At 36.7% G+C, this 12,843-nt stretch overlaps 1 protein-coding gene across 7 annotated transcripts in view; it reads right to left on the bottom strand.

Annotated features, from left to right (window-relative positions):
• LOC105466199 (BicC family RNA binding protein 1) overlaps positions 1 to 12,843 on the bottom strand; it is a 332,909-nt gene that overhangs the window by 74,608 nt on the left and 245,458 nt on the right. The gene's annotated exons all lie outside the window — the stretch shown is intronic.

Here is a 12,843-nt window from a genome sequence, read left to right as displayed (position 1 = left end):
TTGAGTCCAGGAGTTCAAGACCAGCCTGGCCAACATGGTGAAACTCCATCTCTATTAAAAAAAAAAAATACAAAAATTTTTCCAGGCATGGTGATAAACAAAGTATTACTAGGTGTTTCCAATGGAAAACAATGCATTGTCTAGACAATACCCTTTGGGGTTCTCTGATTCTGGCATTTTACTGCCTCTGAAATATTTCATAGCTCTAAGTTTTAGATAAGTGAGAGCAAAGCGAAGTAAGTCTTTTCTATAGACAATACAAATAAATTCTGTCCCTTGGAGGTTCAATTTACCTTCCTCCTCCCATTAGAAAAAGCCAGCTTCGGATCCATTTGTAAATTTATTTCACATTTCTTTATTCCAAATAAATCTATGATTCTCCTTTGAATGGTTATGACATCTTTCTCATTCTCCATTAATAAGATTCATAAAATCTTTAACACGTGTTCAATTTATGTCTGTATGAGAGTCATCATTTTTTATTTTTCCAGAAAATTATTCTTTAATGGTAAAAACATAATAATAATTCCCAAAGCCATTAACAAAGACAATTTAAGTCCGATTACAGTAGATTACAAAAAAAAACATTTTTCTGGCAAACAGAAATTTCTCTATATTAAATGTCAATTAAATAAATGATTTAGAAAACCTATTCTATGGTGTTTGGTGGTGATGTATGTACTGTGGTGGGATTCCACCTGGAATGTACATGTGAGCTTCTCTGTGGAAGAGGCATAATATATGAGTGCTGCGGTTTAACAAGATGCAACACCGTTAGGTATAGATACACTAAGGAGCTGGAAATAGTGAAAAATGTCATTTGGGGACCACCAATCTCCTACATGATTGTAATTTATAGTAATTGAACACTCTTGATGGAATAAGAGTTGCCTGAGAAAATCATTCCCATTCTTAGATCTGGCAACAACCAGGCACCTTTTAACACTATTCTCTCATTCCACAACATACAAATCCACAGTGGAATTACTATTAAAACCAAAAACAGAGCTAAGAACACATTTGCTTAAAACGTGCTTATGAAAAGCGGCTAACATCATGTCACGTTTCAAATGATCACAACTCCTTCCAAAACTCCTTTCTCACTTCTTTGCTCTCTTCTTCTTAATTCTGTTTTTAGGTTTTACAAAACAGAAATTCAACACTGAGTTTCTTTTATACCATAGAAAAAGAGTAAACAGGAAATATTGTCTTAACAAATGAACAATTTAGTCATTTTCATTTCTTTGCTGTTTTGACTTGTAACTTAGCAAAGAATGTTTTATGCCACTATACAAATATATACAATAAATACCCAAAGCTGTTTGTATCAAGGATTTAACCCATTTCATATGCCAGCACAAGGACTTAAATGCCTACTTCCTAGATATTTAGATTGGTGTTCTCGTCCTAGAAAAGTTTAAAATATTTTAGGTTTTATAAATCATTTTGTTTATATTGACATTTGTATTTGTTTATATTGAATTGTTTTTGCTTATATTACTGCTCTCCTAAATATTTTAATGATCAGGCTAGGCGTGGTGGCTCACTCCTGTAATCGCAGCACTTTAGGAAGCCGAGGTGGGCAGATCATCTGAGGTCAGGAGTTCGAGACCAGCCTGGCCAAAATGGCAAAACCCCATCCCTACTAAAAATACAAAAATTAGCTGGGTGTGGCGGCACACGCCTGTAATACCAGCTACTCAGGAGGCTGAGGAAGGAGAATCACTTGAACCCAGGAGACGGACGTTACAGTGAGCCGAGATTGTGCCACTGTACTCCAGCCTGGGTGACAGAGAGAGACTCCACCTCAAAATAAATAAATAAATAAATAAATAAATAAATAAATAAATAAATATTTTAAGGCCAAAGATACTGTCCTTGGACTTTAAGCAAGTGGTCAGCTTAAAAAAAAATCTCATTAGAACAAAAGCTCAGTTTTTATTAATTTTAATTCCATTTTCTGATCAGACTTTAATAGAGCTTTAAAAATCTCTTGCTCTTTTATTCCCCAAAACAGAAATGTTTTACAAGTAAAAGAATAAAACGAAATTAGTACCATTTGTTTCATTATCTTAGACTTACAGATGAGGAGAAAAAAAAATGGCTGACAAAACATTTCTTAAGCTTGGCAGCTTTGGGTAATGATTTATAGAGCTGAAATAGAATTACTATCTAGACCCATAATTTGGTTATTAGAACTAACCTTGTAACCAGGCAGGGACAAGAAGGAACAGTGAACTGCCTTTTTGTCACATACCTTACAGGGAAGAGGAGAAAAACTAGATGAACTAAGTGCCAGGAATTGTTTTCTTAGTGAATGTCATACTCATGGTAGTGATTTAATAGCCTGTTCTAGGATACACCACAAGTTCCATTTTTTATTCAGTAGCAGAGAATTGTCAATTTGGTAGGGGAAGAATATATGAGTAACCATCTAGCAACCTTTAGGCACCTATAGTGGGGGCTCCTAAATAGTCAAATCTATAAGTATATATGGCACATGCTAAACACACACTTGGGAACTGCAAACTTATAAATGGATTATATTCTGTGTTTGTATGAATTGGTTATGTGAAATATGCAACATATTTTTCCAACCAAAAAATAATTTTTAATGATGACTACTGACCTAGCTTTGGCTCACAGAAGCCTAATCATTCATAGGGTGACTTTAAAACTAAATACATACATTTCTAAGCTAGTAGAAGGAAAAATACTGCAAATGTGTTAAGTGTCAGTATGTTATGTCTTATACAGGATGGCTTAGGAAACCAAGCACCACTGCTAAGGTTGCTTCCTACGGGTTGTTTCTGAGATAGGGAATGCATCTTCTCCTTCAGTGTTGCTGACTGCCAAGAACTTCAAACCTTTTGCTGTGACAGCAAAAAGAGAAGCCTTTGATGTAAAGGTCAGCTGTACACAGCTGATCTGAGTTGGCGGTCACAGGCTTAAGGACAGACTGCATTGATATTTATGGCATCTGTGGTTCTAACACAGTTTACCCAAGAACAATCTAAACATACAAATAATCATTGAATGAAGTTATGTCTTGAATATCTTGAGAGTGGCTAACCTGGATGGGGGGATGGGGGGGGCGGGTTCTGGCTCTTGTGAAATTACATAGGTGTACAGCATTAAAAGACCTGTGCGCTTCCTGTCCCTTTTTATGGACTCAATCTCTTAAAGGAACTGAAACCTTAGTCAGAGGCTCTGAATATATATTCTCTATAACATCACTTACTGATAAGCTCCACTCTGGCATGGAGTCACTGATACTTACTTTTGCATTCTTAAGTGCTAGTCTCACAGGGACTGTACTTCTCAACTCTGAGGAGTGCATTTTCCAGTAGAAACATAGAAACATGATAATAGTTGGGTAGATAAATTGGTACTATACTTAACCATAATGTCAAATACTCGTCCTATAGAAAATGTGTTATGATTTCAAAGAACTCATTGATAGCTTTATTTCATAGAGGAGAAATGTTCACATATTCATGAACACACAAACCCAGAGATGTGGGTTTAAACAGAACATTATATAAAAGTAGTTTAACAATCAACAAGGTGGCTGATTTCACACCTGAGCCACAGACTTGATCTCATTATTTTATATACAGTCCTTGTATATTCTAAAGTCTTATAGCTGGTTATACAAATAAGTCATGTTCAGCATCCCGTATTATAAATTACATAAGGTTATTTCTCTGCACAATAAAAGGGCTTTCTTATTAGAGTAATTAAGAAATTAAAGCAGAGACAATAATTGAATTTTTAAAAATGTTAGCATCAAAGAATATTACTTCAAAATAGCATACAAGCATGCTTCACTATCAAAGTCTATGATATTGCTGAAATCCAACTTCCAAGGATATCACATTATCTATGAAGTCCCTGAGTTTTGGATAGCATAAGAGACTAGAAAGTTATCGCTTTTCTTTGTAAGATGGATCCATTATAAAAGGCATCTTAATGTTGCTAAAGTTTTCAATCATCAATATTTGCTCAAATATGCCTTTGTTTGACATTAAACTGCTGTTCTTCCTCACAAAGGAATTAACTGGTAACTTAAAACGCCATTACAGTTGCTAAGGAGAAGATTCTGGCAAAAAAACAAACAAACAAAAAACCAGTAGGTGCTAAAGGGTCCTGGAGCCCGAGAACTCCTTGAGAAGTGTGAGCCAATGGAAAACCTTTAGGGTGGGACTGGGGCAAGAGGAAATAAGCAAACAGGACTCTCGGGTGTCCTGCTAGAAAGGGAATGGGAGGTAAACTCAGTAAACCGGTCCTAAATATAGCAACAAGCTTAAAATCAACACAATGTTAATGACAAACCTTTGGGAGGCAAAGGCCAGGGACTCTAAATATTACCATGCCCCCCGTCCACCCCCACACACAAAATCACAAAACAGCAAGTTTCATTTCACACAGGAATGCTTCTGGTTTCTCTAGTAAGCAGCAACGCTGTCTACGTGGAAATGCAAAAAACGGAAAAGCAAAAAGAAGCCTTTCCAGCTGGTTGGCTGGAAAAGAAGAGCTACTCCTCTAACATATGAAAAGGAGTATTTTTTTAAAGTCTCTATCTTGATGATGCTGGGGCAGGTCATGTTACAAAACAGCAACATTTTTCAAAGAAAAAAAAAACACATTCAGACACAAGTGAAAATGGAACAGGGTGTGAGGTACCAAGAGTAAGAAGAGGCAAATGTATAAATAAATGTAAGGGAAAGAATAAATAAATCCAGAGGAAAATGGGAGAAGCAAAGATGGGTGAAAACAGACACAGAAGACACAGGAGAAGAAGGAGAAAGTGAAATTATCTCATGGCAAAAACAGCAGCACTGTGAGGTGACTAATCACTAAGTAGTGGAAAATGTCCACAGGCGGTGTCTCTCAGGTTGCTCAAGAAAGCAGGTGTGGCAGATGCAGAGAAGCCTCGACTGCAACTCTGTGGAATCGAATCCAGACTCAACCGCTGCTGGAAATAGTTTCCCAAACCCCAACTGAAATTCACCTTCCAGAATGTCATTTAAACTTAGGCCAAAAAGAAAAAAAAAAATTAAAAGGAGAAAAAAAAAAAAAATATATATATATATATATATATATGTAAAAAAGACAGGAATGTAGTTTTAAAACACCCCTTCAAACCTAAGGTGTTTCTTCACATGTCCATTTTGAATTGAGGGTTTTCATGAACTCTATTGCAATTTTTCCTGAACACCTCAGACAGAAAATCCCTAATGCAGAGCAGTACAGAGTTGCCAGAGCCCAGTGAATTCTCAGTCTCATTCAGGAAGTAATTCACCAAATGTACTGTAATGTGAAATCCAACTAAATGTAAAGCAAAATCACATGAAGAACTCTGGTTGTCCACCAAGGAACCAGCTCTTTTCAGTTTATAATCTGACAGCGCCACTGACTTTGGGACCATGAAAGCTGTAGCCTTTCCCCCAAGGTGACCAAAAGCAAAACAATAGCACAGGAGATAGAAAGCAGTATCAACACTAAACAGGGGGCCCTGGCAGTTAAAAATCCAAATCAAATCAGTTCATAAGACTAAATAGGAGTGTCTGTTTACCTCCTTGCATTTATACTTGATTTAAATGAAACAGTCACCAAGCCCAAAACAACTCCATGAAAACAAAAACAAAGAAAAATCCTGTGATCTGACACAGTTGCTTTTCATAATTTTCAGCATCAGGCTTCCACTCACCAACAGTTTTGGTTTACTAAGGAACTTTAAGAGAAACCAGATGTAACTTAAAATACAGTGACTGCAATACATACTGTAACTCATCTGGTATTAGCAACAATAAACCTCAGACCTATAGGGGACTTGCTTGAATCTTGAGCTATAAAGCTAAGGACCAATGGCATTACGGATGCTACAAGAATAGCATTTTCACATTCAAAGTCCTTTCTCAGCCTTCCTCTGTCTTCTCAAACCATTTCATCTTGCAGTTAGAGCTCAAGACACACACACACACACACACACCCTCACAAGTTTGTCCCAAAAGCCCATACGGTATAGAGGGCCAGAGAAAGAAAATTTCTCAGCCATGCATAAGGCATCCCTGGGCTCCCCCAGGGAGACCACCCACCCTAGAAATGATGAGACACTCCTGCTCCCTGCCGTGTGAGGCATGTACTGAACAGAGGTTGCCAAGCTTTGGCAAGCTACGAATAAATCAGAATGTAACTGCAAGAGACTTTAGACTTTTTTCCATGAGGAAACACCCACTTTAAAACAGCTGTGGATTTTCTTAACAATGTGCTACCAAAGGTACTTTAATCCTCTGTGACTGATTTTTGCAGACCCCCACATTTTCAACTTTAGGATTATTCAGTTTGCTGACAGAATTTGCTACATTCGTTCAGTCTTTCAAGTACTATTCAACTGAATCAAAAAACACATTTTACTTGCAATAAAAGAAAATAAGTGCTTCCTCTCAAAGTTATTCACTCTAAATTTCCAACACACTAATTACTTTTAGTCAGATAATGAGTGTAAGGAGACAAGAGTAAAAAAAAGGCAACATTACACAGAGCTACGTTTGAGCTATACATGAACACTTTGCTCCGTCTGGCAGTAAAAATCAAAGCAAAACAAACCCAAAATTTCTGTAGTGGTCAGAAACATACAGTTTTTAGAAACACAGTATGCTGTTTTTAGGCTGTTATTGCTGAATGTAGCCTTTTTATACACCTAATACCTCAAAATTTGCTTTAAAGTTGGTGGTCGATGAAAGAGAAACACAAAAATTAAGTCCTATCACATGGTGAGTATGCAGATATATCATCTACTATTACACCGTCAATTTTAAGAAGAAAAAGAGAAGAAAAGTAAAGGAAGGAAAAAAAATCAAATAGGACAAATGATATAGTATGGAATAGGGAAACATGGCAAGGCAAGGCAAAAGGGGCCTTTGTTTAGCATATATCAAGGCATATTGCAAAGTCTAAGAAAAAAATGGAAAATAATAGAAATTCCAGAAAAATACAAAAGAGGGATGAAGAAAAAGAGAGAGAGAGAGAAAAGAGAGAGACTGTGTGTGTTTTCCAACTTAGCTAACAAGTGGCATCAGAGGCCTGTGAGAAAGGAGAGATTGTCTAGAAACTAATGCTGGGAAAACTGACTCATGTTGTGGAAAAAAATTGGATCCCTCTCATCATATACAAAAATATATTCCAGATGGATCAAAGATCTATATAAGAAAGGTAAACTGACCAGGCGTGGTGGCTTACACCTGTAATCCCAGCACTTTAGGAGGCCAAGGCAGGAGGATCACTTGAGCCCTGGAGGTTTGAGACAAGCCTGGACAACATAGCGAGACTCTGTCTCTAAAAAAAATTAAAAATTAGCCAGGCTTGATGGTTATGTGCCTGTGGTCCCGACTACTCAGGAGGCTGAGGTGGGGGAACCACTTAAGCCCAGTAGATTGGGTCTGCAGAAAGCTATGATCATGATCATGCCACTGCACTCCAGCCTGGGTGACGGAGGGAGGCCCTATCTCAACAACAACAACAACAACAAAGTAAATCAAATAGAAAAAAATTAAGATGACTTTGAGACACTAGCCCAGCAGAGGCAGTGTAAATATCCATTTGCATAGGAAGGAAGAGTGGAACACCCTGCAGCCCTTCATTCGCCCCACTTTTTCCTGATTACTCAGATGCAGCTATAAACCTGTGACCACATTTTCTTTATGGGAAGCATAAAGAAAGCCAGCACAGTTCTCTAGAGAGCAGCCACCTGGGTACCTGGTCACCTGCATCATTACTCAATGGAACCACCTGCACTGCTGACCTCCAGACCTTTTGTGATAAGTGGACAAATTCACCTTTGCTTTTGGAAGCTACTACTGGTTAGGTTTTCTGTTCTTTGCAGCCACACATGAAAGTGCATGGTAAAGTCAATGTTGTATACCCAAAGTAACAAAACATCGCCCACCACTATGGTTTTGAAATGTCCTTTAGTATTCAGAGCAGATGTGTTCTTGAAAATAATCAAAACTATTTCTAGAATCAATGGTGCCTCTAAGATATTCAGCTGAGGAGATGGGATCAGAGGAAGATTCAGGAAGAAGAGACATGAGAAGAAAGCCAGCAGCCTAGCAGCCAAGTAGGATAATGATGCTAAAAGAAAATTGTTCTTTCTCTCTTCACCCATTATTAAGCCCTGGTTTAACTGCTGCTAACCCAGGTTCTGATGGCATTCAGAAGAATCAGCCCCACACAGACTGTAGGATTGTTCAGGAAGGCCCAAAGCTTGCAATTGTGCCAGAGAATTAGAACCTTCTACTGAGAAGTTTTGCAAGCAGTTACTCAAACTCTATCCCTGGGCATGTCTAACATCAGAAAACTGCATGCCAATATATTTAAAATGCCATCAATATGCGCTGATGACAAAAACCTAGATTTATATACTTAAGTAAACTCCACCATAGCACAAATGTCATACTGTGAGGCTCTTTTACCCTTTGCTGTGCCATTGAAAAATCCTTTAGATTCAGCAATATAATTAAAGTAGGTTTGCTCTTTGTTTTTTCCACACTCTCTCCTTAGCTGAAGAGATATTTTTAAAATGCATACAACATCCAATTCTATGTCTAAAAATAAGACAAACTGTAGAAGTTCAATAGCTCATGTTACATCACGGTGAGGTATAGCGTAGAGAAGGTTATAACAGAAAGGGAGGCTTGTTTTCATCTTAACACATTTTTCAACTTGGTTTTCTGGAAAAATATAAATGCACCCTATAGGCACGTTATATGTACAGTCTCAATCTCCAAATGCATTAGATTCCCTAAAAATATTGAGCCTGTGGTTTTTGGTTCCAAACCTACATGTGAATGGATATATGCTTCAGGCACTTTAAAAATAAAACAAAGGAGTTAAAGTTTGTCTCTCCTAAACAAAATTTGAAGTTTTTAACGGTTCAATAAAGAAAAAATTAAAATATAAAAGTAGAATACGTATTTTGACTAGCAGTAAGAAGCAGTTATACTTTGAGCTATAATATTTCCTGGATGTTAAATTATTTTTCTCCAGTAATATTATCTGCTTGCTTTAACAGTGAAATATTTTGCATCTCAACGGATAAAATTAGACACTCCTAACACACAGAGAGAAATAGATTAAACAATTCCCACTGGGCACGTTACTTCCTAAATACAAAACATATCCCAGGTATTAATAATAAAGGACTTGATTAGATTTCAAGGAAATTAACAGCTGATAGTTTTTAATATTTATGTTTCATTACAAATATTTACTAGTAACATCCCAAAAAGGATAGCACAGTAGGCTGACACCAGTCAGCATCACCACATCAAAACCTTAAAAAATGGCAGTGATCAGTGTTTCAACAACTGTACCATTTATATTAGAATCACTTTAGTAGTACAGAAATAAAAAGGAACATTTCAGTTAAGTTACAGGCATGGGTGATTTAAAAACAAAACATTAAAGGAGCAAGAAAAACAACCTTAATTATTTGGAGCCTGTGACCCTTCCTGGCTTTTCTGAATTAAGAATAATTCCTGGAAACTTGCAGAACTGCTATCCTTCTATGGCTATTGATTTGGGTGTGTGCATCTTCTATTTCAAACCCATTCAATCAGTTCTGTGATTAACAGTTTATTCCCTAGGACGGTTCTTCCATTTCATAAAATCTTAACATTTTTTAACAGAGAAACAGAAAAAGAAAAACAAAACTTCGGATGCAAAAGACTTTCCCAAGGAAGAACACAAACACGAAATAGGAATCAGCTGTGTTCAATGAGAACGCTTCATGTAAGAAAATATTCGTGGCTTCAAAAGAGTAAAGACTGATTCCAATTAAAAAGCAGGCGTTTCCGATTTCTGGAACATAAGTCTTAATTAACAAAGCTTTTCACTTGAAAATGGTAATAGTTGGATAATAATGGTAATTATGATCTAGATGGGAGGCATTTTGTTTCAAAAATCTTCCACTCAATCCATTATGTATAATATCCAACATGTAGACTTTTTCACCTATTTTATTGACTGTAAGATGTACCTTTCAACTTCTATGAAGTAGTGATGTATCTTCAAACTGATAGCTGCAGTAGCTCATGGCCTGGTAGCAGTCATAATATAGATCTATATGCAGGCACAAACTTGGACACAAAGGTTCATATTTCTTGTGTCAAAACAAATCTTAGAGTTCTTATGAACTTAAAATAATTCCAAATGACAACAGAGCACTGTGTCATAGTTTAACAGTAGCATTTTTTTTCTTCCTTAGTGGTTATGTTTCCAACAATCAATGGCATTTTAGATTTGATGAAATAGGGCATACATATAATCCAGATTAATAGTGCTTGTCTACGGCTGGTGATTCAAGTTGCCTAAAAAACTGAGTATGAAACTTCCAACTGGCCATCACAGCCCCACACAGTAGAATCCCAACTACACTTACCGGTCTTCTCTCTCACTTACTATCATTTTTGCACTCCTGCTGTTAGCAATAAACCATTCACAATGCCCTGAACACTGACTCTATCTACTTGCCTTGGGAGTTTCTCATGGTCTGTTTCTGCTAGGACTCATTATCCTCACATTGCTCTAGATTTTGAGTCTTTATTGATCCTTCGAAGTCCATGTCAAACACCAGGCTCTCTAAGCAACCTTTTCTGATCTCTGCACCTAGATTTGTTCTCACTCCACATTGTACAAAACATCCCCAAATATTATGTCTGTGCATCCATGTTTCAAAACTTACAAACGAAAGGTTTGATGTTAGAATTCAGCTGGTAATTAGGTTTCGTTGATCCACACTGTTTTCATTTTTGATTATTTTTAACTTGAGCCAACATTTTAAAAACTCATAAAAATCCCAACTTTCAAGCACTGGGTGCCTGGCTCCTTGGACATTTGAGTTTTCAATCTTTGATTTATTCAACTAAGGGTCTAGACGGCACTTAATGGCAGAAATTTTATATTATACATCTTTGTAGATCCATAGTAGGCATTTTGGAAACAGGTTGAAATGAGTATCTACTTTTTAAACCTATTTTAATAATATTAGAGTTTTAAGGGATGCTCTGTAAAAGTCACATTTGAACAAAAACATCTGAATTACAGTGAATTGAGTGGGTACGTTATATGTAACAGAAAATGTGGATAATTTTTATTTATTATACTCTTTGTCTTGTTTCTGCTTGTTTATTTTGCTGTATATTCAGACTCAGAGGAGGAGACAGACTGAATATCAATATGAAGTTCTTACTGGAATTTCTATAGAAATAATACCAATACACATTGCAAAAATACAATAATGCATATAGTTTTGACAGCCAGTAGAGTTCATGATTCTTAATTCTAAATAGAGCATAACAGAAACCCAACAGGAACTCAGGAAGATGACCTTCAGAAGTATTCTGTGCTTCTCTAAGTTTAGATCAATTAAACAGATCAGTATTGAGCATCTAATGCATACCGTGGACTCAGGATACAAAGAGGAAATCATGAACAAGAAGAGTCTCTGCCCTTACAATTAGCACACATTAATTTTCCCAAATAAACCACATAATATCAATTAAATGAATATCAATCCATGTGACCACAGGCAAGTGTTTAAAAATTCTTACTTCTTTGAAATCTCTTCCTCAGCAAATAGCCCTGAGTCCTAAGTAGCCAACTTAACCAAATCATTATTTAGTGGGATCTTCCTACGCAAGCTCGAAGAGCTGTAAAGCTTCTCCAGGGAGTTTAAAAATAATGGAGAAACTGGAAGGACTTCCACAATGATGGAGTGCAATCATTCTCTAAGCAGGTTCCCAAAACAGCAGCAGCAGCCGCCTCACCTGGGAACTCACTGGAAATGAAATTTCCCAGGCTCCACTTAATTAGATTCTCAGGGGGTAGGGCTCAAAAATGTGTTTTAACAAACTCTGCAAGTGATTCTGATGCACATTCAAGTTTGAGAAATACTGACAGAGTACAACACCCGACATGCTCCAGAGAAGTTAAGAACCTTTACAAGCCCACTCAGCCCAAAGAGACTAAACTAGGGCTAAGATACAGGTTTCCTGTTTCCCAAAGATTCCTCTACTATACCAGAACAGGTTTATAATATTTGCTACCCTACATCAAGATAAAAATCGAATTCTGAACCACGTGTACAAACTTAGAGAAACAATGACTAGTTTGAGGTATTTTCATTCTCCCTACCCCTACCTCCACTTTTTCATATGAATTTTATTGGAGAAAAAGATATTTATGAAAAGTAACCAATTTATTGCTAAAGGCAGACAATACCATTAATGTGACCTGGGCTAAATCTCAATGTATCAAGAGTGTATAGTATAGCATTATACTATATATTATTTATTTCTTTATTATCTGCCCGATCCACTAGGTTATAAGCCCCATGAAGGCAAAAATTCTGTGTTCTTTACATCTATATTCCAGTCCCCAGAACATTTCCTGGCACATAGGACACTCTCAAAAGTCACTCAATTTGAGTCAACGAAAACATAAATTTAAAACTGACTTGTATTATCACTTAAACTTTGGTATGTCTTTTATCCAACTACATTATACACTATTAAAGACTTAGTCCTAAATAATTTTTGAACCCACATCACCTAGCATGATATAATGTAACTTACCTATCTAGCAGCTTTCAAAGTTTTTTTTCTGCAAGGGCCAGATAAATATTTTAGGCTTTGCAGGCCACTTGGACTCGGCTTCAACTAGTCAACTCTGCCTCCACAACACAAAAGCACACAAAGACCAAATGTAAACGATGGATGAGGCTATATTTCAATAAAACTTTTTATTTACAAAGATAGGCAGCGGGCCAGATTTGATCTG

The sequence above is a fragment of the Macaca nemestrina genome, chromosome 9 (assembly GCF_043159975.1).
Source record: "Macaca nemestrina isolate mMacNem1 chromosome 9, mMacNem.hap1, whole genome shotgun sequence".
NCBI lineage: Eukaryota > Metazoa > Chordata > Mammalia > Primates > Cercopithecidae > Macaca > Macaca nemestrina.
Note: the sequence above shows the minus strand (reverse complement) of the source record. Positions and strands in the feature narration are given on the sequence as shown.